Source organism: Hyperolius riggenbachi, chromosome 12 (genome assembly GCF_040937935.1).
Source record: "Hyperolius riggenbachi isolate aHypRig1 chromosome 12, aHypRig1.pri, whole genome shotgun sequence".
Taxonomy (NCBI): Eukaryota; Metazoa; Chordata; class Amphibia; order Anura; family Hyperoliidae; genus Hyperolius; species Hyperolius riggenbachi.
This window is the reverse complement of record NC_090657.1, coordinates 188,129,382-188,154,490: the sequence shown is the minus strand read 5'-3', so window position 1 is coordinate 188,154,490 and position 25,109 is coordinate 188,129,382. Positions and strand designations below refer to the sequence as shown.

Below are 25,109 nucleotides of genomic sequence, written 5' to 3'. Positions count from 1 at the left end.
CCAAGGGTGCGCTCAAGAGACCACCCAGCAGTGTTAGAAAGTCATGCCTAAGGACTTCTTACTGAATAGGTACTGACTCTAGCCTAGCCTAAGAAGTTGGCCTTCACCAATGTGAGTTCTGCCAGCGATTTGTGCTGGTTGGGTAATGTTGAGTGCTTGATATCTAGTACTCAACTAATCAGCAGTCTCAACCAGTCTTTTAATACTACTGTAATCACTTCCATGCAGTACAAACGCTAACAATCACACCTTAAAATTCAACCTCAAAATTTCTTGATGAATGAATGGAGTGCCACAGCTACAAAGTTTTGGACTCCAGTTGCCCTTTGAGTGATAAACTGCAAAAAAAACACATGAAAAGTCAGGGTACATTTGCTAAGACTAAATATTTTTTGTTGTTAACCATGCATCATTACACTTTTTTTTGCATGTGTGCTTTTGAAAGGAAAGAGCCTTGTTGGGAGTTAGGTGGGTCAAGCAGTCTGGAATCCAATGGATAGATAATAATCCAAACATTTGGATAGCACTTTTCTCCTGTCGGGCTCAAAGCACTCAAGAGCTGCTGCCACTGGAACATGCTCAAGAGGCCACCCTGCAGTGTTAGGGGGTCTTGGCCTTGAACTCCTTGGTGAATAGGTACTGACCCTAGCCAGGAAACAATCTCTGGTCTCCCATGTCTTAAAGGGGAACTGAAGAGAGAGATATATGGAGGCTGTCATGTTTATTTCCTTTTAATCAATACCAGTTGCCTGGCAGCCCTGCTGGTCTATTTCTCTGCAGTAGTATCTGATTAAAACCAGAAACAAGCATGCAGCTAATCTTGTCAGATCAGACTTATAAGTCTGAACCACTGAAACACCTGATCTGCTGCATGCTTGTTCAGGGGCTATGGCTAATAGTATTAGAGGCAGAGGATCAGCAGGGCTGCCAGGCAACTGGTATTGTCTAAAAGGAAATAAACATGACAGCCTCCATATAGCTCTCTCTTCAGTTCCCCTTTAAGCTGCTGGAGTTCTGGCTCAACCATTAGGGACAGTAAAGTGGTAGTGTGCAGCTATTGGATGATGTGTAATAGATAACGGAGATGCTGCCGCGGTGAGCGGCATGGCGGCCATATCCGCGTCTCAGCCGGCGGCCTCCGCCGCGCAGTTACATGTTGGAGTTTTGCCTGGTCCCTCAGTTGCACATAGACTGAGGGCTATGCGCACGCGCCATGCGACAGGACCTTTATGCGAGTAGTGTCTGTGTGTTGCCGAATTTGCTTGTCTGACTCTTCTGCCCTCACCAGTGAGTCTACTATACTGAGCATCCCTCACCAGAACTAATCACCTGCTCCTCAGGTTATTGATAGCTGCAGTACAGTCTTAATCACCTGCTCCTCTGGTTATTGATAGCTGCAGTACAGTCTTAATCACCTGCTCCTCAGGTGATCTCTGGCTGCAGTACAGTCTGAATCACCCACTCCACAGGTGTTCAGTACCTTCTGTCTTACTGTGCACCACCAGCTCCTCGGGTGAACCGATCACTACTTCATCTGCATCTCCAGCTTGCTGGAGTACTGATTCCAGTCTTCTATAGAGATATCTCCCTCTACCAGCTCCTCTGGGATAGTGGGTATCTCTATCTATATTACTGTTGCACCAAACACTTATCTTTACATCTGTTTGTCCTGTGTCTCGCTATACTCACATTATTGGTGATTCTGCAGATCACCACATAATCAGGTATAGCATCTGTGTTATTGGTGATACTGCAGATCACCAATAATCAGAAAATCTGTCCTCGCTGACACCAATCGTTACATGTTGCCACTCTGACAGCTGCCACACTTCCTGGTAAACATGCTTCCCTAGTTCTATACCAGGGGTGTCGAACTCAGACTATGTTTTAGATTTTCGGCCCCCTTACATAATTAAGTCATGGGCCAAATTAAGACTGTTTGTTCAAGAAGTGTTAAATCTTAATAAACTACCATTTATCACAGCGGTTTAGGCCAACTTTTTGACAGCCAAGTTTTGGGGAGGGGGGTGTCAGTCTATCTCCTGGCAATATTCCATGGGTGACATGTGCAGGGTGGGGGTTGCATTTGATTGTGCTTCCGCATGCATAGCTACTTATCCTCACTTCCAATAGTGTCCCTTGCAGCTTTTAGAGCTCCAGGCTCAGTGCGGTCACATGACAGTGAGCCTAGAGCTCTAGTGGCCAGTTCAGAAGCTGAATGGGCTGGTAGCTAAATACTCAGAAGCATGCTCTGCAGTGAAAGGGGTGTGTGTATTTTACCAGCCCCTGAGGCTGGGGCATTTGGAGACCCATGCTAATTTTGTTAGGCCCCATGGTTTGCTGCACCCCGGCTCAAACTGGGAAACGGTCACTAGTGTGCTCACCTGGACAGGAAGGCAGTGTGCTGTCATTCTTTTACTGCTTACACTGATGGACATTTGAAGCTTTGAAAGTGCCACATAAAATGGCAAGGAGAGCCGTATTCAGCCCTTGTGTTCTGACACCTGTAGTCTAGAACAAGACAAGCCTCAGCTGGAAGTACAAAGACCCGAAGAGGACTTCAGACTTCTGAATTGGGAGAATGATGGTGGGGATAGGCAGGCAGCTCCCACTGTCCCCTTTCTGGCTAAACCAATAAGGATTAAAAAAAATAATAATAATAATTCACAGCTTAAAGCTCCAATTCATCCAAAGTCCCATTTTTTGTATTTTTTTTCTTTAGAAGTTAATCAGTATGAAATACTCCCTCTCTTTCCCTTTTTAACTCACATTGGCATGTGGGGGTTGGACTGGACAGTGAATGCTCAGACCGTTGAAACGACACCCCTCTGCCGACTGTAAAGCCTGGTACTCACCTTCACTAACCAATTTTATCACCTCCGTGTAGAGTGAGAGTTTACCTTCATCGCATTCAATATCTGTTGGCACTCATACGACATGGAGCTGGTAAAACTGGCCAGTCAAAATTGAAGTTGTGTACCAGGCTTAAAGGAAACTAGAGCGGACATACTAAAGGTTTTATACATAACTTGGGCTTCCGCCAGCCCCATCCGCAAAGATCGCTCCCACACCGCCGTCCTCACCCTTCTCCTGCACCGGTACCGGGTCCTGTAACTTCCTCCAGTCATGGCCAGTCTGATGCAAGTGAAGTGCGCTATTTACATATTTCTCCAGCAGCCGCCAGAGAGAAACGTAAAGGGCGCACTTCTCTTGTGCAGACTGGCCCCCGACTGGAGGAATTTATGGGACCTGGTACCGGCGCAGGAGAAGGCTGAGGACGACGGTGTGGGGGCGTCTGTGCGCATGGGGCTGGAGGAAGCCCCAGGTATGTATAAAACTTTTAGTTTAAGTCAGCTCTGGTACACTTTAAAGTGAACTGCACAATTTAAAAAAAAAATCTCAAACAAACTTCCCCCTAAGGTAGGTTTGTTAATTGTGTGGTATTTTGGGGTGCAGCAGGCATTCACCGATGTTTGTATTGAATCCAGTACAAAAAATGTGAATTTTCCACCAGATGTGATGACACTGCATGTGCCCGACAGCAGTCATCATCACAGGGACACGGAGCAACAATTATGGAAGAAGGAAGATTGACACCATGGAGCCGTTGCAGGGAAGCTGCAAGGGACCAGCAATGAATCCTGCACACCAGCGATGCTGAAGGTGAGTATGGGCAACTGCTGGACCAGCCTGACTCATCCATACCTAGAAGAGCATTTTCTGAGGAGACCAGTTAGGCTTGTCCTTACCATCCCGGACGTTAAACCCTCTTTTAGCCAATAATTCAATTGCGTTGCTGCTTAGTCACTCAAGCTCAGTGATGGGCAGACCAGGGTTTAGGCTTAGTGGACGTACATCGATGTTCCTAGCCAGCCAGGTGGGCATCACTCGGTGTAGAGTCCATAAACACTGGGTGTTGCCGATTTGTTGTGATGCGTGCAATTTTAATATTGTATTTTTTATACAATTTTACTTTAGGTTGGCTCGATAGTCTTTCATTTGAGGCGATTGTGGATTTGAAGTACGGACAGCGATTTCTGGTTAAGGCCGTATCTGGCAGAGGGTCAAGGAAGAGGGTGAAAGCCCCTTCTTATTGAGTGCGGTGGTGGTAACACTATTATGCATCATTGGAATCTTCTGCCACGTTGATCTGTAAGTTGAAGTGTGATTTGAAGCTTACCAACTCCAACAAACTGTGTTTTTATGGACTCTTAGCCTCCATAGTGCGCTTTATTAAAATAAACCTGTAAGGGAAAAAGGGCCCCTGGGGGGTACTTACCTTGGGAGGGGGAAACCTCTGGATCTTAAAGAGTTTTCTGCTGACCTCCGCAGCAGAGGGATCCAGCTCTGGGACCCTGGAAGATCTCCTTAGCGATAGTCGACCTGCTCAGGCCAAGCCCGATCGAGTTCCCTCTACTGTTCAGACATGAGCCATCTGCACCTACTCAGTATAGCAGACCCAATCGGGCTCAGCTATTTCCGCGGAAGCTCAAGTGGAAAGCCACAACTGCGCCTGCGCCGGGTGCACAGACAAATATTGTGGATGGCTTCTTCTCTGGGCTGCCAGCGCTGGATCTGACTGGCAGAGGGGGATGGGGAAGCCTCGTTAGGGTCCAGAGGCTTCCCCCTCCCTAGGTAAGTACCCCCCAGGGTCACTTTTTCCCTTACAGGTTTACTTTAAAGGACCAGTATTGCAAAAAATTGTAAAATACATGTAAACACATACAAATAAGAAGTACATTTTTTCCAGGGTAAAATGAGCCATAAATTACTTTTCTCCTATGTTGCTGTCACTTACAGTAGGTAGTAAAAATCTGACAGAAGTGACAGGTTTTGGACTAGTCCATCTCTTCATGGAGGATTCTCAGCATGTTCTTTAAACATTATAAAGAAACTCCCTGAAAAGGATTTATGCAAAGATGCTGGCCAGTCTCACTGCTCACTGCACACTTTGTGAATGGCAATTGCACAGTCCAGCTGCCAAAAGAGAAGAGAATCCCCCATGAGGAGATAGGCTAGTCCAAAACCTGTCAGTACTCTATCTCCTCATGAGGGAACTTTAATTTCAAAAGCACTTTTTTGGCAGCTGGACTGCGCAACTGCCATTCACAAAGTGTGCAGTGAGCAGTTGGCTAATGGTGTAATGGTTAAGGGGTCTGCCTCTGACACAGGAGACCAGGGTTCGAATCTTGGCTCTGCCTGTTCAGTAAGCCAGCACTAATTCAGTAGGAGACCTTTGGCAAGTCTCCCTTACACTGCTACTGCCAATAGAGCGCACCCTAGTGGCTGCTGCTCTGCTCTGGCGCTTTGAGTCCGCAAGGAGAAAAGCGCAATATAAATGTTATTTGTCTTGAGCAAGCACCAGCCCTGTCAACAGAATGTAATACAGTGAAAGAGGTCCTTTATGCCTAACTGGAACCATCCCTAAATGGGGCGTTCAATACAATTTGTCATGGCATACAAAAGCCACCTGTAATCTTAAAGAGGAACTTTGCCAATTATAGCTTAAAGAGACTCTGTAACATCAAAAACCTCGCCTGGGGGGTACTCACCTCGGGTGGGGGAAGCCTCCGGATCCTAATGAGGCTTCCCACGCCGTCCTCTGTCCCACGGGGGTCTCGCTGCAGCCCTCCGAACAGCCGGCAACAGACCCGACTGTAGCTTCAATATTTACCTTTGCTGGCTCCAGCGGGGGCACTGTGGCTGCTTTCGGCACGGAAATAGACAGAAATACCCGATCTCCGTCGGGTCTGCTCTACTGCGCAGGCGCCGGATACTTGCGCCTGCGCAGTAGAGCAGACCCGACGGAGATCGGGTATTTTCGCCTACTTCGGAGCCGACAGCCGTCAGAGCGCCTGCGCAGGAGGCGGCAAGGTAAATATTGACGTCACCGCTGCACGGAGGGCTGCAGCGAGACCCCCATGGGACAGAGGACGGCGTGGGAAGCCTCATTGGGATCCGGAGGCTTCCCCCACCCGAGGCGAGTACCCCCCAGGGGACGTTTTGTCGTTACAGTTCCTCTTTAAAGAATAAAATTGATTATTTTTCACAATATTCCTTTATAAATTATTTATTCAGTGTTTGCCTATTGTAAAAAATTTTCCTCAACCGGATTTACATTCTTAAATTTGTGTGTTTACATGTATTTAAAATTCTACAATTTTCGTTATAGTGGTCCCTAAAAGTGATAACATTGAAAGCATTGAGGAATGTCAGCCTCCACATGTCTCTGTTATTAGCAGTTCAGGAGTTGGGTTTAGGAGTAGCTGGGAGAGCTCTGTGCAGGTCTCCGGGGTCCAGGGACTAGCATGAGAATCTGAGGGAAGGGTAAATATGGTGTCTTGCCTGGCTGCACTTGGTAGAGTGATGTGCTGCTAATGACATTCCTTAGCACTACATCTGTCTGGTACATTTGTCACTGCACTGACCCATATCCAGCCTCCTCCTCACTCCAACACTTCTGTGACTCCTCCAGTATCCACCCTCTGCACAATGACTAGAGCAGGGCGAGGGGAGGGGGACTTAGCAAGGGAACAGTTCAAGTAGCTAGAAGTTTCAGGGTTCCATAGCAAAACAGGCAGGGCCCACTCAGAGAAATATCCATCCTACCTTACAAGTCTTTGCCTGATCCAATTCACTTTATCTCCTAAGAGCGAATTTTTCTTTTTTTGTTTAAAGTGGACCTGAACAGGACAGAAGGAAAACCTAAAGAAATGCACCCTGTATGTATTTAGAGAGTTTAGCCTAATTCCCCCTCATCTGTGACTAATCGCAAGTTGTAATTTGATCTCTCCCCTGTGTCAACTCCGGAATCTCCTCTGCCTCGTTAGACAAGCTAATTTGTAAACACAGGATGTTAACAATTTGTCTGCATCCATGAAAGCAGGAAGTAGACACACTGCAGATTTATTGCAGGATTTGTACCAGCTGTAACAAAGAAATGTTTTTCTTTAAAGGTTATTATGCCGTTGCTTATCTTTTACAGCAGAGAGGAAGTTCTAAGTTCAGGTCCGCTTTAAATTAACTTTTCTGTTTAAAGAGACTCCGTAACAAAAATTTCATCCTGTTTTTTATCATCCTACAAGTTCCAAAAGCTATTCTAATGTGTTCTGGCTTACTGCAGTAAGTTCTACTATCACAGTCTCTGTAATAAATCAATGTATCTTTCCCTTGTCAGACTTGTCAGCCTGTGTCTGGAAGGCTGCCAAGTTCTTCAATGTTGTGGTTCTGATATGAACTCCCCTTTCCAGGCCCCTCTCTGCACACTGCCTGTGTATTGTTTAGATTATGGCAGATTTTCTCTTCTCTCTCATCTTTTACAAGCTGGATAAACGATCCTCTGAGCTGGCTGGGCTTTCACATACTGAGGATTACAGACAAGGGCAAAGCTGTTTGCAGGAAGAAAAGAGCAGCCTGAAACTTCAGTGCATGAGATTCTGCAGGGGGCAAGAAACACACAAATGATCTCTTGAGATTCAAAAGGAAGGCTGTATACAGCCTGCTTGTGTATGGATGTATTTTCTATGTGTGGACATACTGTACATCAACCTACTTCCTGTTTTGGTGGCCATTTTGTTTGTTTATAAACAAACCTTTTAAAACTGTTTTTAACCACTTTTAATGCGGCGGGGAGCGGCAAAATTGTGACAGAGGGTAATAGGAGATGTCCCCTAATGCACTGGTATGTTTACTTTTGTGCGATTTTAACAATACAGATTCTCTTTAAGGCCCCTTTTACACTTGCAGGAAATTCCTGCGTTGCGTTACCTTATTTTACAGCAAGGGGGCGCAAAAGCAATGGAAGTCTATGGAGACTTTCACACTAATTGCATACCGTTGTGTTGGGCCAGAAGTGTCCGATCCGACACAAGGGCAACAGCGCATTACCGTAAGCACTACGCTTATCGGACAGAGCTTACTGTGATAGAAGCCTATGGGTGGCCTACTATGTGTAAACAATGGAGCGCAGTGCATTACACATGTGCAGACCATCGGGAATCCCAGTGATGTACTTCCTGCCCAGCACGTCACTGGGGTGGTGTTATGCATATGAACCCGTCAGTGCACTCTGCTGCAGGGTCATATGACTGTCATTTTTTTGCTGCGGTGGGATGAGGCAGGAGCATTGCATTCCACCACAATGTAAAAATCAGATATAAAACTAGCCTAAAATAACTTTTCAGTTATCTGCTGAAAAGTACTGAAAAGTTGAAAAATAAAAGTACTGAAAAGTTGGTGAAAAAGTACTATGAAAACCATTCAGTATTTTCTTGCTTGCTGGTGGTTTGATAAGATGTGGAATTATTACCCTGGAGAAAACTGGAGATGAAGTGAATTGGATCGGCCCTCTGTATGGATAGAGGCTTGTGTTATAGCGATGCTTGTAGACATTTTTTTCAGCTCAGTCTTTCTTTATTAAAAATGGGGATTTGCATGTACCCCTGTGTAGATAAAACCATGTCAAGCACCTCTTCACGCATGTACACTTTATTATTAAACTTTATTTGTAAAGCACAAACATATTATTATATGTACACAAAATAGGCGACACATTACAACATTGAGCAATGGTGCACAGCGATATTACAGCATTAAGCAACAATAACCAATTTTGCAGGTTGCAAGGTAGGGATAAATATAGCAGAAAAGTCACTAAGTCCATATGGTGGTGGAGAAGAGCACACAGGGAGGAGGGCCCTGCCAAATAGGCTTACAATCTAAGTGGTGGGGTGGGAGGACACACCCTCCCCGTCCCCTCAGTCTTCTTTCACTGAGAGGGGCGGGGAGAGGCGGAGATCTGCAGAGATTGACTCCAGCAGAGCTGAAGCGCAAAGCTCTGCTTCCCCCCGGGCAGCAAAATCCACAACCTGGAAAGTCGTGGAATTTTGCCCCGGTGATTTGGGGGGCATAAATACATTGTTATGCCGTGGGAATGCAGCGTTTCAGCTATGCTCATATTGCTTAAAGGGAACCTTAACTGAGAGAGATATGGATGTTTCCTTTTAAACCAATACCAGTTGCCTGGCAGTCCTGCTGATCTCTTTTGCTGCAGTAGTGGCTGAATAATACACCTGAAACAAGCATGCAGCTAATCCAGTCTGACTTCAGTCAGAGCACCTGATCTGCATGCTTGTTCAGGGGCTGTGGTTAAAAGTATTAGAGACACAGGATCAGCAGGAGAGTCAGGCAACTGGTATTATTTTAAAAGGAAAAATGCATATCCTTCTCAGTTTAGGTTCCCTTTAAAGAGAATCTGTATTGTTAAAAATCGCACAAAATTAAACATACCAGTGCGTTAGGGGACATCTCCTATTACCCTCTGACACAATTTCGCCGCTCCCCGCCGCATTAAAAGTGGTTAAAAACAGTTTTTAAAAAGTTTGTTTATAAACAAACAAAATGGCCACCAAAACAGGAAGTAGGTTGATGTACAGTATGTCCACACATAGAAAATACATCCAAACACATATTCCTTTTGAATCTCAAGAGATCATTTGTGTGTTTCTTTCCCCCTGTTCTCATGCACTGAAGTGACAGGCTGCTTGTTTCTTCCTGCAAACAGCTTTGCCCTTGTCTGTAATTCTTCAGTATGTGAAAGCCTAGCCAGCTCAGAGAACGATTTATCCAGCTTGTAAAAGATAAGAGAGAAGCTGCTCTAATCCTAAATAACACACAGGCAGTGTGCAGAGAGGGGCTTGGAGGGGGGAGTTCATAGCAGAACCACAACACTGAAGAACTTGGCAGCCTTCCAGACACAGGCTGACAAGTCTGACAAGAGAGAGATAAGTTGATTTATTACAGAGACAGTGATAGTATAAAGTGCTGCAGTAAGCCAGAACACATTAGAATAGCTTTTTGAACTTGTAGGATGATAAAAAACATGATGCAATTTTTGTTACGGAGTCTTTTTAAGATAAAAAGAAGTGCCAAGTAAAAAGAAGTATTTTTGATGGGTTCAGACTATCTTTAAAGTGTACCAGAGACCGTGTTAAACCAAGATTTTTTACTTACCTGCATGCACATAAGACCCTGACTGAGCCAGTTACCAGGGCTGAATTCTGCTGAATGGAGGACCGCGGGAGGACGGCGAGGGACTCGGACATGCTTATGGAGCTGGAGGAAGCCCAGGTAAGTAAAAAAATCTTTGTATAACACCGTCTCTGGTTACCTTTAAAGGACAACTGCAGTGAGAAGAACATGGAGGCTGCCATCTTTATTTCCTTTTAAACAACACCAGTTGCCTGGCAACCCTGCTGATCTATTTGGTTACAGCAGTGTCTGAATCACACCAGAAACAAGCATGCAGCTATTCATGTCAGATCTGACAATAATGTCAGCAACACCTGATCTGCTGCATGCTTGTTTAGGGTCTATGGCTAAAAGTGTTAGAGGCAGAGGATCAGCAGGGCTGCCAGGCAACTGGAATTGCTTAAAAGGAAATAAATATGGCAGCCTCCATATCCCTCTCATTACAGTTGTCCTTTAAGGTTTGATTGAATGAGTTGAAGATCGGGAAAGCTTGCTGGGGGGATGGAGAGATTTCCTTAGAGCAGGTGCTGCTCTGGAGAAGTCCTGGAGCCTTGCAAGTGATGTGAGGAGTGGACATCAGTGGAGATTAGGAGGAGCTGAGAGCCCTTCCATGTTAGGCAGTCTCTGTGGATGAGATCCGAGATGTACGTAGGGGAGGTATGGTGGATGGATTTGTATGCCAGGCAGAGCAGTTTACATTTAATTCCGAGAAGGCCAGGGTGCCGGTGAGGGTACTTGCAAAGAGGGACAGCTGAAGAGAAGCACCAGGAGGAATTAATGCACCTGCTAGTACTCCATAATAGGCCCGCAGTCGGGCTCTTATCGTCTTGACGGTCTTGCAACATTCCTGGGTCTCCATCAAGAAATCTGGGAAAAACTTCTTGGCCTCTCTGAGAATAGCGTGTCTGTCCTGGTAGTTGAGCAGCTTGAGGATAAAAGGATGTGGTGGCCTGAACTGAGGAAGAATCCTCCAGCGTACTGCTCCACTGGTTTTGTATGTTCAATACGTCCTGTCTGAGCGTAGACATCTGGGACTGCAGGTACTGTCTGAGCGTAGACATCTGGGACTGCAGGTACTGTCTGAGCGTAGACATCTGGGACTGCAGGTACTGTCTGAGCGTAGACATCTGGGACTGCAGGTACTGTCTGAGCGTAGACATTTGGGACTGCAGGTTATGTCTGAGCGTAGACATCTGGGACTGCAGGTACTGTCTGAGCGTAGACATCTAGGACTGTAGTACGTCTGAGCGTAGACATCTAGGACTGTAGTACGTCTGAGCGTAGACATCTAGGACTGTAGTACGTCTGAGCGTAGACATCTGGGACTGCAGGTACTGTCTGAGCGTAGACATCTGGGACTGCAGGTACTGTCTGAGCGTAGACATCTGGGACTGCAGGTACTGTCTGAGCGTAGACATCTGGGACTGCAGGTACTGTCTGAGCGTAGACATATGGGACTGCAGGTAATCAATCATGGTGTTGAGCGTATCATAGAATACAGCTAAAGATGTATCACAACAAATTCTTTCAGGAAACTCTTACACTGGAGAAAACTATTTTTGCTGCTTAGTCACATCAAATCCTGCAAAAAAAGTACCCTTTTCTGCTATGTTTGCGCCTCATTAACTATAATTAGTTGAAAGGCCAATCAGGTAAGGTGTGTGATAAGCTTCTGGGTGAAGCCTGGTTCACACATAAAGCTCTACATTTCCAGTCATGTCCTGTCCGTTTTGCATCAGTTTTCCCTGAAAGGATTGGAACTGTACACCTTTTTTGTGTGAACCAAGCCAAAGGAAACTGTACTCCGGTCCAGTCCAGTCTGGTCAGTTTTGCATCAGATTTGTGTGTGAACCTTGGGAGGGAGAAGCCTTTGGATCCTAATGAGGCTTCCCCCGTCTTCTTTACCCTCTCCCGCTGGCAGACCCCCAGGAGGGTGAAAAGGACGGGGGAAGCCTCATTAGGACCCAGAGGCTTCCCCCTCCAGAGGTAAGTACCACCCAAAGGCACTTTAATTACAGATCCTATTTAACCTACTGGAGCAGAGGGGATATTTTGAGCCTAGTTCCATTTTAATGGGATGTCACGTTCACCAGTAAAGGTCATCTCCCGGCTCTCATCGCCCCCACCTCTGGGTTGAACTAACATCCTAAAGCTTAGATGAGACCCTCAAGACTCCCACCTATCTGTCCACAACTAAACTTAAAGGGAACCTAAACTGAGAGGGATATGGATGTTTCCTTTTAAACAATACCAGTTTCCTGGCAATCCTGCTGATCTAGTTGGCTGCAGTAGTGGCTGAATCACACACCTGAAACAAGCATGCAGCTAATCCAGTCTGGCTTCAGTCAGAGCACCTGATCTGCATGCTTGTTGAGGGGCTGTGGCTAAAAGTATTAGAGACACAGGATCAGCAGGAGAGTCAGGCAACCGGTATTATTTTAACCTCCCTGGCGGTACAATAAATCCGCCAGGGGGCAGCGCAGCACTTTTAAAAAAAAATTTTTTAAAGCATGTAGCTAGCCTAGCGCTAGCTACATGCTTCCCCCTCCCTTCGCTATCCCTCCCACCCCTCCGATTGCCGCCGGCGCTTTTACACTGCAGGGAATCCCGTTCTGAACGGGATTCCCTGTATGGGCTTCCCCGTCACCATGGCGACGATCGCGATGACGTCACCGACGCCGTGACATCAGCGGGTGTTCCGATCCACCCCTCAGCGCTGCCTGGCACTGGTTGGCCAGGCAGCGTAAGGATCTGGGGGGGGGGGGGGGGGGGGGCGGTGCAGCGAATCGGTGGGTAGCGTTTGCAATCGTTATGCACACACAGCTAGCAAAGTGCCCTCCGGCGGCTTACCCCCGTGTCACACACGGGCTTACCACCAAGGACGTTAAAAGGAAACATCCATATCCTTCTCAGTTTAGGTTCCCTTTAAAGCGGAACTGAAATAAACAAAAAATCTAAGAATTTCACTTACCTGGGGCTTCTGCCTGCCCCCTGCAGCCGAGCTGTGCCCACGCAGCCACTCACCAATGCTCTGGTCCCACGCCACGGCTCACTTTCACTTTGCGCAGCTCAGGAGAACTGCGCCTGCACGGACACGTACTGTGCTGGTGGTAGAGATGTTCCTGGCTAGTAGACCGCGTACTAGGACACACGTGGCCAGGGCGCGATAGAGGTCGACTTAGAAATCGGCTGGGGAACCGAGGATCGGTCCAGGACGGTGAGGGCACAGGTCGGCTGCAGAGGGCTGGCAGAAGCCCCAATAAGTGAAACTCTTATTTTTTTTCTTTATTTCAGTTCCGCTTTAAAGAACATTCCCGGTAAGCCTGCCTGTGATTGATGTTCAGAGGCTGATGCTGCGGAGGGAACAAGTTAAGCTCTTTGTCACATCAATATTCCATCTGCCCTCCCGTGAACAAGGGGCGCTTCTCCTGCAACGGCAGCCTTGGTAAAGCAAATATTGTCCAGCCTTGAAGCCTTATTTACATTACTAATCCGCGGGTCAGAGTAAATTATGGCTGCCTCGTATTTCCATCAATGGCTGCCGACCGCCAAACTGCTCCGTCCGTATATAATCCGCCGCGCTTGTCAGCCGGCCTCGCTGCTGTGGTTTCATGTAGGGAAAATGCCGCTCAGTGCTGATGGACGCGAGGAAATGGCAATAATGACAGCATGTTGGTCATTGTCTATCCCCGAGACTGCCCGGCGCCAAAAATACCATCATATCGAGGACCTCCAGCCTTAGGCTCAACACACACCATACAATCTTGGTTGTACAGATTTACCAAATGTATTTAGTATAAGGGTCAACAGATTGAAAATACCTTGAATGATTGATTGGATAAGCTCTTATACTACATGAAAGTGGTAAGATTGAACAACCAAGATTGTATGGTGTGTGTTGAGCCTTAAAGTGGATCTCCAGTACCAAAAATAAGACGTATGATTTTTAAAGGTGCCCATGCATGACTTGATTTTTGGCATTAAATCGGTCTGATGGGTTCATAATGATCAAATCTGGCATATAACTGTCCCGATCGATTGTTTTGCTTGATTTCCGTCAGAAACGGGTAAAAGAGATCAATCAGCATGCTGGAAAATCTCAGTCACAAGAATTTCATTGGGTGCACATCATTAATCATGTTCAATTTCCCAACAACCAACAGATCTCTGGCCAGTGGCGACTGTTGAAAGCTCACCTGTGTCTTTTTTACCCTCCCTGTTGGTAACCCTGAGTCAGGCTTGGGGTAGAAAACCGCAGCTCGGAGCAGTAACCCCGAGCCTAACTCCGGGTAGCAGCCAGGAGGTATATGCAGAGCCTGCACACAGCGGGGGTTTGTAACTCACCTCCCCTGGATCCAAACGCTAGCAACCATTCTTCCTCCGGCCCTCGGAGGCTCTTCATCCCTCTGGTGAGATTGCCGGTTGTTACATGGCGACAGACAGTGATCCCGATATAGGGATAATGTACCATCCAGTGGATGGAGGTAGAATTGCTGCACTGGATCCAGGGGAGGCAAGATGCGGTATGATTTTTTTCCCCCTGCTTTTATGGTCTAAAAGATTGTGAAACATTTGCACCGCTTTTACTCCCTAAAATCCGGAGGTAATCATACTGCTAGGGAGGTGACCGGTCACCGCGAGCGCCTGTACCAGGGAGAGGGGGACACATAGAATGGTGGTGCTAGGGCAATTAACAATTGGTCTGCAGTGTGTGGGTGGGCAATAGATCCCTCCTTCATCGAATCTGATCAGGAAGGCTCTATATGACGGTCAGTCTGGTGGCAGATTGAGGTGTATAGGAACTTTTACAGCCCCCAACGAGCTCACATGCTTTCCTCCCTGTCTCATGACCTCCATCTACCAGGAATCACACGAATGTTGTGGCCACCATGGCTTCCCCCATCCAAAAAAAAATGAGCGCCAGTTTGGTTAAGGCGAGCCAGAAAGAAAGTCCATAGGGCAATTCGGCTAACGTGATTGGGTGGACAGCACCCTCTTGCTAGGTTTCAGATGGGTTATATTAATAATACCCCCACATTATTAGACCTATTATAATGCTTTAAGTTGTAGACGCTGTGATTGGAGAACTGTTCCTTGTGGATTTTTATGTTGGCTCACCTCAATTATACTGACTCCAATAAATGTGGCCTCAACACTTGCTCCTGTACAGGGCGGCTCCAGTACAGGGTTGGCCAATGAGACACAAATCGTCCTGACCTGATGCAGTTTTGTGCATATTTTCTGTTTCAATGTGCAGGGCTGTGGAGTCAGAGTTGGAGTCGGAGTCAAGGAGTCAGAGCTATTTTGGGTACCTGGAGTCGCAGTCGGTGGTTTCATAAACTGAGGAGTCTGAGTCGGGAGTTGGAAGATTTTTGTACCAAATCCACAGCTCTGATAAGTATTAGACTGAGGAGTCGGAGCCATTTTCGGTACCTGGAGTTGGAGTCGATTTGATAAACTGAGGAGTCGGGAGTATTTTTGTACCGACTCCACAGCCCTGTTTTATTGAATGTAATACGTTCAGTACAGTCAAAACAATGGACAAGTTGATTAAAGTATACAGTTTACTGGACAGTAATGTAATGCACATACAGTAATCTACAAAAATGCAACATTGAACATAACAGTGTATATAACTGTAGGTACAGCAATTAGTACATAAAAAAAGGGGTGAAGGGTTTTCAAACATATTATGAAGTTAAAGGAACCAACTTTGGCTCCTTTGTCCAGATGACTTACAGCTGTGGTTCAGTTCTTCTTCCTTTTAAATCTGTGATACGCTAGGGGCAGTTATGTTGCTTTATTGAGACATAATGGATTCGTATTGTGGTGCCATTGTGTAATCATCCCACATATGTGTACTGTGTTGAGTTTGGATCAGTTCCTCCATTTCTTGTTTTGTTTTGTTTTTTACCTTTGTTAACCATTATTTACAGTCAGAATGACAGTGGTTTTCCAGAGGGCAGGTATTTGGGCTTTTGTTGCATTCGATAAATGAGGTAGAACTGACTTTTCATATTCAATATGACTAAGTGAGGAATTGTGTAATAGGAAAGTACCAGGTTTGAAGGGCAAGTGTACACCTAGAGCTTTTTGGATGGTGTTGTGTACTTCCGTCCAGTATGGTTTTAGCAGTGGGCATAACCACATCAAATGCAGAAGAGTTATCTCTTCCTTATGACCTCTCCAGCATGTATTGGAAGTGGGGGGGTCAAATTTGTGTATTAAATCTGGCGTTTTGTACCATAATGTTTGGATTTTGAAGTTTTGTTCCCGAGCCCAGAAAGTTCTTGTGGATTTATGTGTGTTTAAATTGTGCATATTTTCAATGCAAATTTATGCAGCCTATAAATTCCAACTTGAAGTCCATTTTTACAAACGATATTAATTTGCATTTAGTATTTGCATAGTCCTCCATCAACTCCCTACTTCCTTACTCCTGGAGCCAAAGGAGCAAGGGAAGGACACGTTTGGCTCCACCCCACAGTTCTGGTTCCCACTTGTGGCTGCATGGGCTGCTCCCCCTATAGTTAGTTAGAGGACTCCTGAATTGAAAACCATATGGAGGCTGCCATATACACATGGTAGGACATTAGACTATACATGCATGAAGACAGACCGGGTACCAATCCCTTTAAGTTCTTTAATGCAGCATCTTGCCGTAAAGCATTGCAGTAGTACATTTCGCGCCCAGCTGGCACTTGCTCACATGCTTGCGTCCTTAGACTAAGGACGCAAGCACGTGAGCAAGCGCCAGCTGGGCGCGAAACGGCTGTAGTGCCGTCCACTATTCCCTGGTCACCCGCATCCCACACTCCCCGGACACTCTCATCCATGCAGGTTTGATCCATCCAAATGTGATTTGATGTGAATGTACTACTGCAATGTTTTACGGCAAGATGCTGCATTAAGGAACTTAAAGGAATTGGTGCCCGGTCTGTCTTCATGCATGTATACTACTAGACTGTTGTTCACAGAAATTGATACCGGTGCACATCCTGAGTTCCAGCTATACGCCATTTATTTTAATGTCTTGGAAAGGAGAAGTGTTCACTGAATATCAAGCAAGTGCAGAGTCTGCCCCTCGTGCACGGACTGGGTCTGAGTGCCGAGTGTTTTTTCACTGCTCTATATTGTACCATGGACATTAGACTAGGACCATAGTAGGATTAGATTGTGAACCCCTCTGAGGACAGTCAGTGACATGACTATGTACTCTGTAATGTGCTGCAGAAGATGTCAGTAGTATATAAATACATAATCATAATATAGTTACGTATGCGAGAAGCTCGCCTGAATTGGTGAACTGCTCACCGTGAAGCTATAGGCAGCCTGGCCCTTTACTACTTCCAGGTCGCAATGCCCCGCAGTAGTATGCATGCCCTGGCCCGGTCGCTTTAGTAGTATGCATGCCCTTGGCCCGGCGGTGTGCAACCTTAATGTTGCGCCTGTGGCCGGGCACGCTTTGCGCATGAGTGTGACGTCACGAAGTGTGCCAGGCCACAGGCGCCCAATCAAGGATGCGCACTCTCGGGTCAGGGCATGTGTACTACTGCAGGACATTGCAACCTGGAAGTAGTACAGGGCCAGGCTGCCCATAGATGTTCGCCGGCGAGCTATGACTATGGTAGGATTAGATTGTGAGCTCCTCTGAGGACAGTCAGTGACATGACTATGTACTCTGTAATGTGCTGCAGAAGATGTCAGTACTATACATAATAATATGGTAGGACATTACACTATGACTATGGTAGGGATTAGACTAGGAGCTTCTGCAGACATCAAACCAACAAATGTTGATTCCTGTGATACCTTTAATGACTAATTGTACTTGGTTTATTGCAAGCTTTCCAAACATCATGTTTCTTGGTAAGGTTTTGATACAGTTCTGTATAATGCCTGACGATGTATCAGAACCATACAACCGTACAATGTGAGCTCCTCTGAGGACAGTGAGTGACATGACTATATACTCTGTAAAGTGCTGCAGAAGAGGTCAGTGCTATATAAATACATAATAATAATATGTTTGGACATTAGGGTATGACTATGGTAGGGTTAGAATGTGACTCCTCTACAGAGTACATAGTCATGTCACTAACTGTCCTCAGAGGAGCTCACAATCTAACCTTACCATAGTCATACCCTAATGTCCAAGCATATTATGATTATGTATTTATATAGCACTGACCTCTTCTGCAGCACTTTACAGAGTACATAGTCATGTCACTAACTGTCCCCAGAGGAACTCACAATATAATCCTACCGTAGTCATACCTTATTGTCCAACCATATTATTATTAATAATAATCCGAACATTTATATACCGCTTTTCTCCTGTCGGACTCAAAGCGCTCAAGAGCTGCAGCCACTGGGACGCGCTCAGGAGGCCACCCTGCAGTGTTAGGGAGTCTTGCATTGAACTCCTTACTGAATAGGTACTGACCCTAGCCAGGATTCAAACCCTGGTCTCTCATGTCAAAGGCAGAGCCCTTAACCAGTACTCTATTCAGCCACACATATTATGTATTTATATGGCGCTTACATCTTCGGCAGCACTTTACAGAGTACATAGTCATGTCACTGACTGTCCTCAAAGTGCTGCAGAAGATGTAAGCGCCATATAAATACCCTTAGTAGTTAAAAGCATATAGTGTAACCCAGTACACATTTAAAATCCAAAAAGCGATCTCATATAAGTTGCCCAGTCTCCAGTTCCTACCGGTTTCGGCCTTGCGCCGTCATCAGGGATGGATTTTAAATGTGTACTGGGTTACACTATATGCCTTTAACTACTAAGGGTCCCTGTCAAAAGGACCCTGGAAGTAAGTCATTGTATATGTGATGTAGATTCAGCTTCTAATAAATGTTTATGTGATTCTTGGATGGAGAAGTGACCTTTCTCGATTTATTCCTGGTGATGGTCACTGTGGAAATATGCTTTTGAGCACTGTGGGGTTACTGCAGATGCCGAGTTGAGTACCAAGCGCTGTGGATTTGTATGCATTTTTTCTTGGACAATAAGGTATGACTACGGTAGGATTATATTGTGAGCTCCTCTGGGGACAGTTAGTGACATGGCTATGGACCCTTTATAGCGTTGACATCTTCCACAGCGCTTTACAAACACATAACTACATAAGGAACAAGCCCTAGACAGAGTACAGGAGACGGTGGTGTTCTCATGTCTGGGAAGTCGGAGCAGGTGGGATATCAGAGAGGGGGGGGGGGGGGGGGACATGGGCTCTCTACATTGGTACAGTGATGAGAGCTATGGCTGTCAGCAGCACCTGCATGTACACACAGCTGTAGCACCAGACAATGACAACACTGATAAGACGAGGCTGACAGCACAGAGTGAGCACAATGCCTCTCATGGGAATCAGCAGCCTTCTCTCTCTCTCTCTAAGAGAAGCGTCCAGCACACAAGGGGGTCTGAATATAAAAAAAGGGTCGATGGGAATCGCCCCCCCCCCCCCCCCCCCCACACACACACACACACTCACCCCTCACAATGTATCTATGGAAATGCTCAGTGGTGGGATGAAATTTTTTTTTGCAACCCACAAAAATGTGTCATAATGGGGGCTGATTTAGAGCAAACCTGAAGGGAACAAATAGTGGCCTGATATGTCGCTAGTCGCTACCTTCCACCAACTGAGAGGAACAAGATAACGCACAGACTCAGGGGCGGTTAGCCCATGACACCAAGTGACACATTTGCGTCAGGCGCAATGGGCCTCAGGGCAGCACTTTCGCACGCCCCCAACCCCCGCGGCCTGTTACTTTGTTATGAGCTGGCGGCCACTTCCTCCTGTCCTAGCCGACCCCCTCTCCACCATGTGGGTTGCGTCATAACACTCTCTCACAGCAGTGCGTCCTGCAGCTGCTGTGAAGAAGCGGGGCAGCAACTTCCTCTAGCGGTGATGTAAATGGCCGTTACCATGGGAGCTGCTGCCCCACTTCCGGGCTCTTCACAGTAGCTGCAGGACGCACTGCTGTGAGAGAGCGTTATGACGCAACCCGCATGGTGGGGAGGGTGTCGGCAACCCGCACGGTGGAGAGGGGGCTGCGGGGACTGGAGGAAGCGGCCGTCAGCTCATAAAGTAACAGAGCGGCGGGGGAGTCTGGCTATAATAGCTAACTATACGGGGCAACTATACTAGCTATACTGGGGGCAACTATACTACCTAACTAAACGGGCAACTATACTGGGTGCAATTATACTAGCTAACTATACATGGGCAACTATACTACCTATACTGGGGGCAACTATAGTACCTATACTGTGGCAACTGGCTACCTACCTACCTATACTGTAGGGTGAAAATTTTTGTGTGCCGTCCGATCATTTCAAATTGGGGGGGTTTGAGTACATCCTCACATGTTTGCCTCAGGCAGGAAAAAGCCCCCCGCTTTCTTTTTCCTGCAAAACATAAAATGGGGGGGGGGGGGGGGGTTACAAAGTAAAGTTAAACCCTTATTGAAAAACTTATAACAAATATCTCTACACAAGCTACATTGTAATATTGTGTTAAAAGTGAATTTCATTTTTTTTTAATTTGCAACCAACTATTCTCAACCAATTGCGACCACACCCACCTCTCCCTTCACAGGGCCCAATAATAATAATAATGGTAGGACATTAGACAATGACTATGGTAGGATTAGATTGTGAGCTCCTCTGAGGACAGTCATTAACATGACTATGTACTCTGTAAAGTGCTGCAGAAGATGCCAGTGCTATATAAATACATAATAATAATAATAATGGTAGGACATTAGACAATGACTATGGTAGGATTAGATTGTGAGCCCCTCTAAGGACAGTCAGTGACATGACTATGTACTCTGTAAAGTGCTGCAGAAGATGCCATTGCTATATAAATACATAATAATAATAATGGTAGGACATTAGACAATGACTATGGTAGGATTAGATTGTGAGCCCCTCTGAGGACAGTCAGTGACATGACTATATACTCTGTAAAGTGCTGCAGAAGATGCCAGTGCTATATAAATACATAATAATAATAATATGGTAGGACATTAGACTATGACTATGGTAGAGAATAGACTGTGAGCTACTCCTAGAAGAGTCAGTGACTTGACTGTGTACTCTGTAAAGTGCTGCAGAAGATGTCAGTGGCAGTGCTATATAAATACATAATAAGAAACAATATCGCACTAACACTCTGGAGTCCCATACAGAGAGTGCAATCTCCTCTGCTACAAAAGCTAATATGAACGCTATGATTGTATAATATTCGCAGCAGACACACTGTAGTACCTTCATATAACAATGAGGCTTCCTGCAGCACGGTGCAGAGAATATCAGAGCATTCAGGCCAGTCTTTGTACCAGGAAAGCTTACACTCCAAAACATGACAGACGCACAGTATTATTATTCCGCTCTGTAGCTCTGACATATCTGCGGCGCTATACAAAACAGTGGTACGTCAGAGTGCGGCATAACTGCCCCTTTGTAACGCCTATTGCCGTGCAGCAGTGCACCACGTATAGTGATGTTCACATTGCAGCATAAGGGGGTGTGGTACGGTAGCACACTGCAGCCATGCAGTGTGTTTATGTAAAACCTGGTACGGTAAATCATAACGTTCATTGACTGGATGCTTCACTGTATGTGACGCAACGTGGCGGTAACATGCACTGCAACTTTTTCGTTCCACTGCGTTGCTTTTCTGATATACTGGGAGCGTAATGCAAAGTCCCACTGTGAACATGGCCTAAAGCCACATTTTTAATATGCACTGAAAGAAGTCTTCACGCAACTCCTGCTACCCATAGTACTACTTACCTGGGGCTTCCTCCAGCCCCTGGCAACCGCTATGTCCCTCGCCGCAGTAGTCACAGTAGTTTTTCGAGTGAGCCGCCTTTCCATCATCAGACACCTGTAGGCACATGCGTACAGTGCTACAGTGCCTTATGGTAAATCTGTGCCTGATTATTATTTATTTATAGATTACCGACATCTGCTCCGGTACTTTACTGAGTACATAGCCATGTCACTGACTGTCCTCAGAGGAGCTCACAATCTAATCCTACCACAGTCCTAGTCTAATGTCCTACCATATCATTATATATTTATATAATGGTGACATCTTCTGCAGCACTTTACAGAGTACATAGTCATGTCACTGACTGTCCTCAGAGGAGCTCACAATCTAATCCTACCACAGTCCTAGTCTAATGTCCTAACATATCATTATATATTTATATAATGGTGACATCTTCTGCAGTACTTTACTGAGTACATAGTCATGTCACTGACACTGACTGTCCTCAGAGGAGCTCACAATCCAATCCTACCACAGTCCTAGTCTAATGTCCTACCATAGTATTATTATTATGTATTTATACAGCACTGACATCTTCTGCAGCACTTTACAGAGTACATAGTCATGTCACTGACTGTCTTCAGAGGAGCTCACAATCTAATGTTACTGTAGTCCTACCTCCCAAGTTTTTGAGATGAGAAAGAGGGACACTTCTGCCACACCCCTGATCACACCCCCAGCACACCTCCAATCCCATATACCATACAGATTTCATAAAAAAAAATGTTGTTTTATAATTTAAACCACACTGGTCCTTTCTATCCTGGTTCATTTTCCTTCATATTAACATTTGAAAATAGGAAATATACAAATTTTAAGGATGGGAATAACATTTAGAGTCAATTAAACACATTTTTCAGTAGATAAATACATATATTTACATAGAAAGAGGGACAAAGTCCTGAAAGAGGGACAAATGAGGAGGAAAGAGGGACGGGGCTCCCAAAGAGGGACAGTTGGGAGTTATGACATCAGTGCTGTATGCTGGAATAATATTAAATGTGTCTCTGCATGTGTTAGAGTGTAAGCTCCTCTGGTGCAAGGCCTGTTACTCTCTGCACAGCTCTGCAGAGTATGCCAGAGCTATATAAATACAATATACACATATGTAAAGCTTTATTGGCTGTCCTGGGTGGATAACGCTGACTCTATCCCACGTGGGGAAGGAGAGGTGTCCCAGGGCAATGGTCTGTCGGTAGCAGAAATTACAGTTATTAAGGGAAGGAAAAGGAAAACAGAATAACAAAACATGCAACCGCCACAGCGCCCTTGGCTGGCCCGCCTGCCCATGCACTGTAATTACAGCGAGGCCTGGCTGCTGCCAGTATAAACAGGGAGAGGAGGCTGCGAGGGCCAAGCACTGTCACACCGCCCCACATTAATCACCAATGTGCTCAGCCAGGGTGCGACTTACTCATCCAGCAACGGGGGAGGGCTGCACACAAAGTGGGGGTGCAGGATTCAAACGCGTCTCATCAACTGGGAACGCTTCCTCGCTGCCAGCTGTCCGGGGAGGAGTGTCGGTAAATGTCAGCGAAAACCCCCAACAGGATTTCGGAAATTCTTTACAACCCGATTGGTTATTTGGAGTGAAAACAGAGAAAGTCTGTCTCTGTAGCACTATCGTCTATACAATGTGATTCATCCAGTGCGTTAAGCCCTAACGCTAGATGTAATGGGAATCTGAAGTGAAAATAAACTTATGATATAATGATTTGTATGTGTAGTACAGCTAAGAAATAAAACATTAGCAGCAGAGATAGGAGTCTCATATTGTTTCCAGTACAGGAAGAGTTAAGAAACTCCAGTTGTTATCTATGCAAAAGAGCTTCACTGATCTCTCGTACTTTGAAAGTCGCAGAGAGCTCTGTCTTCTGAAGCTTATGATCTCAAGTGTCTGTCACTGAATTTTGTTTTTTCTGCAGAAAAAAGTTCAAAAGGTCATTAGCCTGCTCTGTGAAATCATTTAGAATGCTGAGTGTAATGTGTAAAATGCAAATATTAGAAAATGAAGCAATACTATAAAAACAAACAAACGATATATCTGAAAATAAAAAATTAGACTTTTTTCTTCGCTACTAATGCTCTTCGAATTGTCTGTACTACACAACAAATTCATTACATTACATTATATATATATTTTTTTTTTCTTTGCTTCAGTGTGATAATGACCGCCTCTGCTGACATCCTGGTGTGTGTACAGCAGCACACCCCACCGCCCATGTCTGTACACTTTTGACCAAGCCCGTATACATGCCTTTATTAATTTCCTGTTAAATTGACGGGTCAAATCGATCATCTCTGCACAGCTTAAACTGTACATACTGGAGGCAGCAAAGATCAGCACACACTGCTGCTAGTTTACTGTCAGTACAGGCACAGAGTAGCAGCTTATACTGTACATACTGGGGGCAGCAGAGATCAACACACGCTGCAGCTAGTTTACTATCCGTACAGGCACAGAGTAACCGCTTATACTGTACATACTGGAGGTAGCAGAGATCAGCACACACTGCTGCTAGTTTGCATCCAGTACAGGCACAGCGTATACTGTACATACTGGGTGGCAGAAGAGATCAGCACACGCTGCAGCTAGTTTGCATTCAGTACAGGCACAAAGTAGCAGCCTATACTGTACATACTGGAGGTAGCAGAGATCAACACACTCTGCGGCTAGTTTACTATCAGTACAGGCACAGAGTAACAGCTTATACTGTACATTCTGAAGGTAGCAGAGATCAGCACACACTGCAGCTAGTATACTATCAGTACAGGCACAGATTAACAGCTTGTACTATACATATTGGGGGCAGCAGAGATCTGCACACACTACAGTTAGTTTACGATTACTATCAGTACAGGCCTACAATTTTAAGAATTTAAGGTGAACTGCAATTGAGAATACACTGTGCATGTGCATAATTATTTGCAGCCCGGTGACATTATAGGCAGCAGTAAAAAAGCAAAAGCTGTCATTCCACTGGCTAACAGCACGAGGCCTCTTGCACACTACATACCATTCCGATTTTTTATCTGATCCGATTTTGGATTCCGATTAAAAAACGTACTGCATGCTGCTAAGATTTTTAATCAGAATCCAAAATTGGACATTTTAAAAAAGCCGGAATCACATGTAGTGTGGAAGAGGCCTGAAAGAGGTTGGCTGGTTCTGTGTGCGTGCCCAGGAAGGAGCAAACCCTACCATTCCTGGTCGCGTTGTTC

At 45.6% G+C, this 25,109-nt stretch overlaps 1 protein-coding gene across 8 annotated transcripts in view; it reads right to left on the bottom strand.

The window, feature by feature from the left end:
* SPO11 (SPO11 initiator of meiotic double strand breaks) overlaps positions 1-25,109 on the bottom strand; it is a 693,959-nt gene that overhangs the window by 310,254 nt on the left and 358,596 nt on the right. The gene's annotated exons all lie outside the window — the stretch shown is intronic.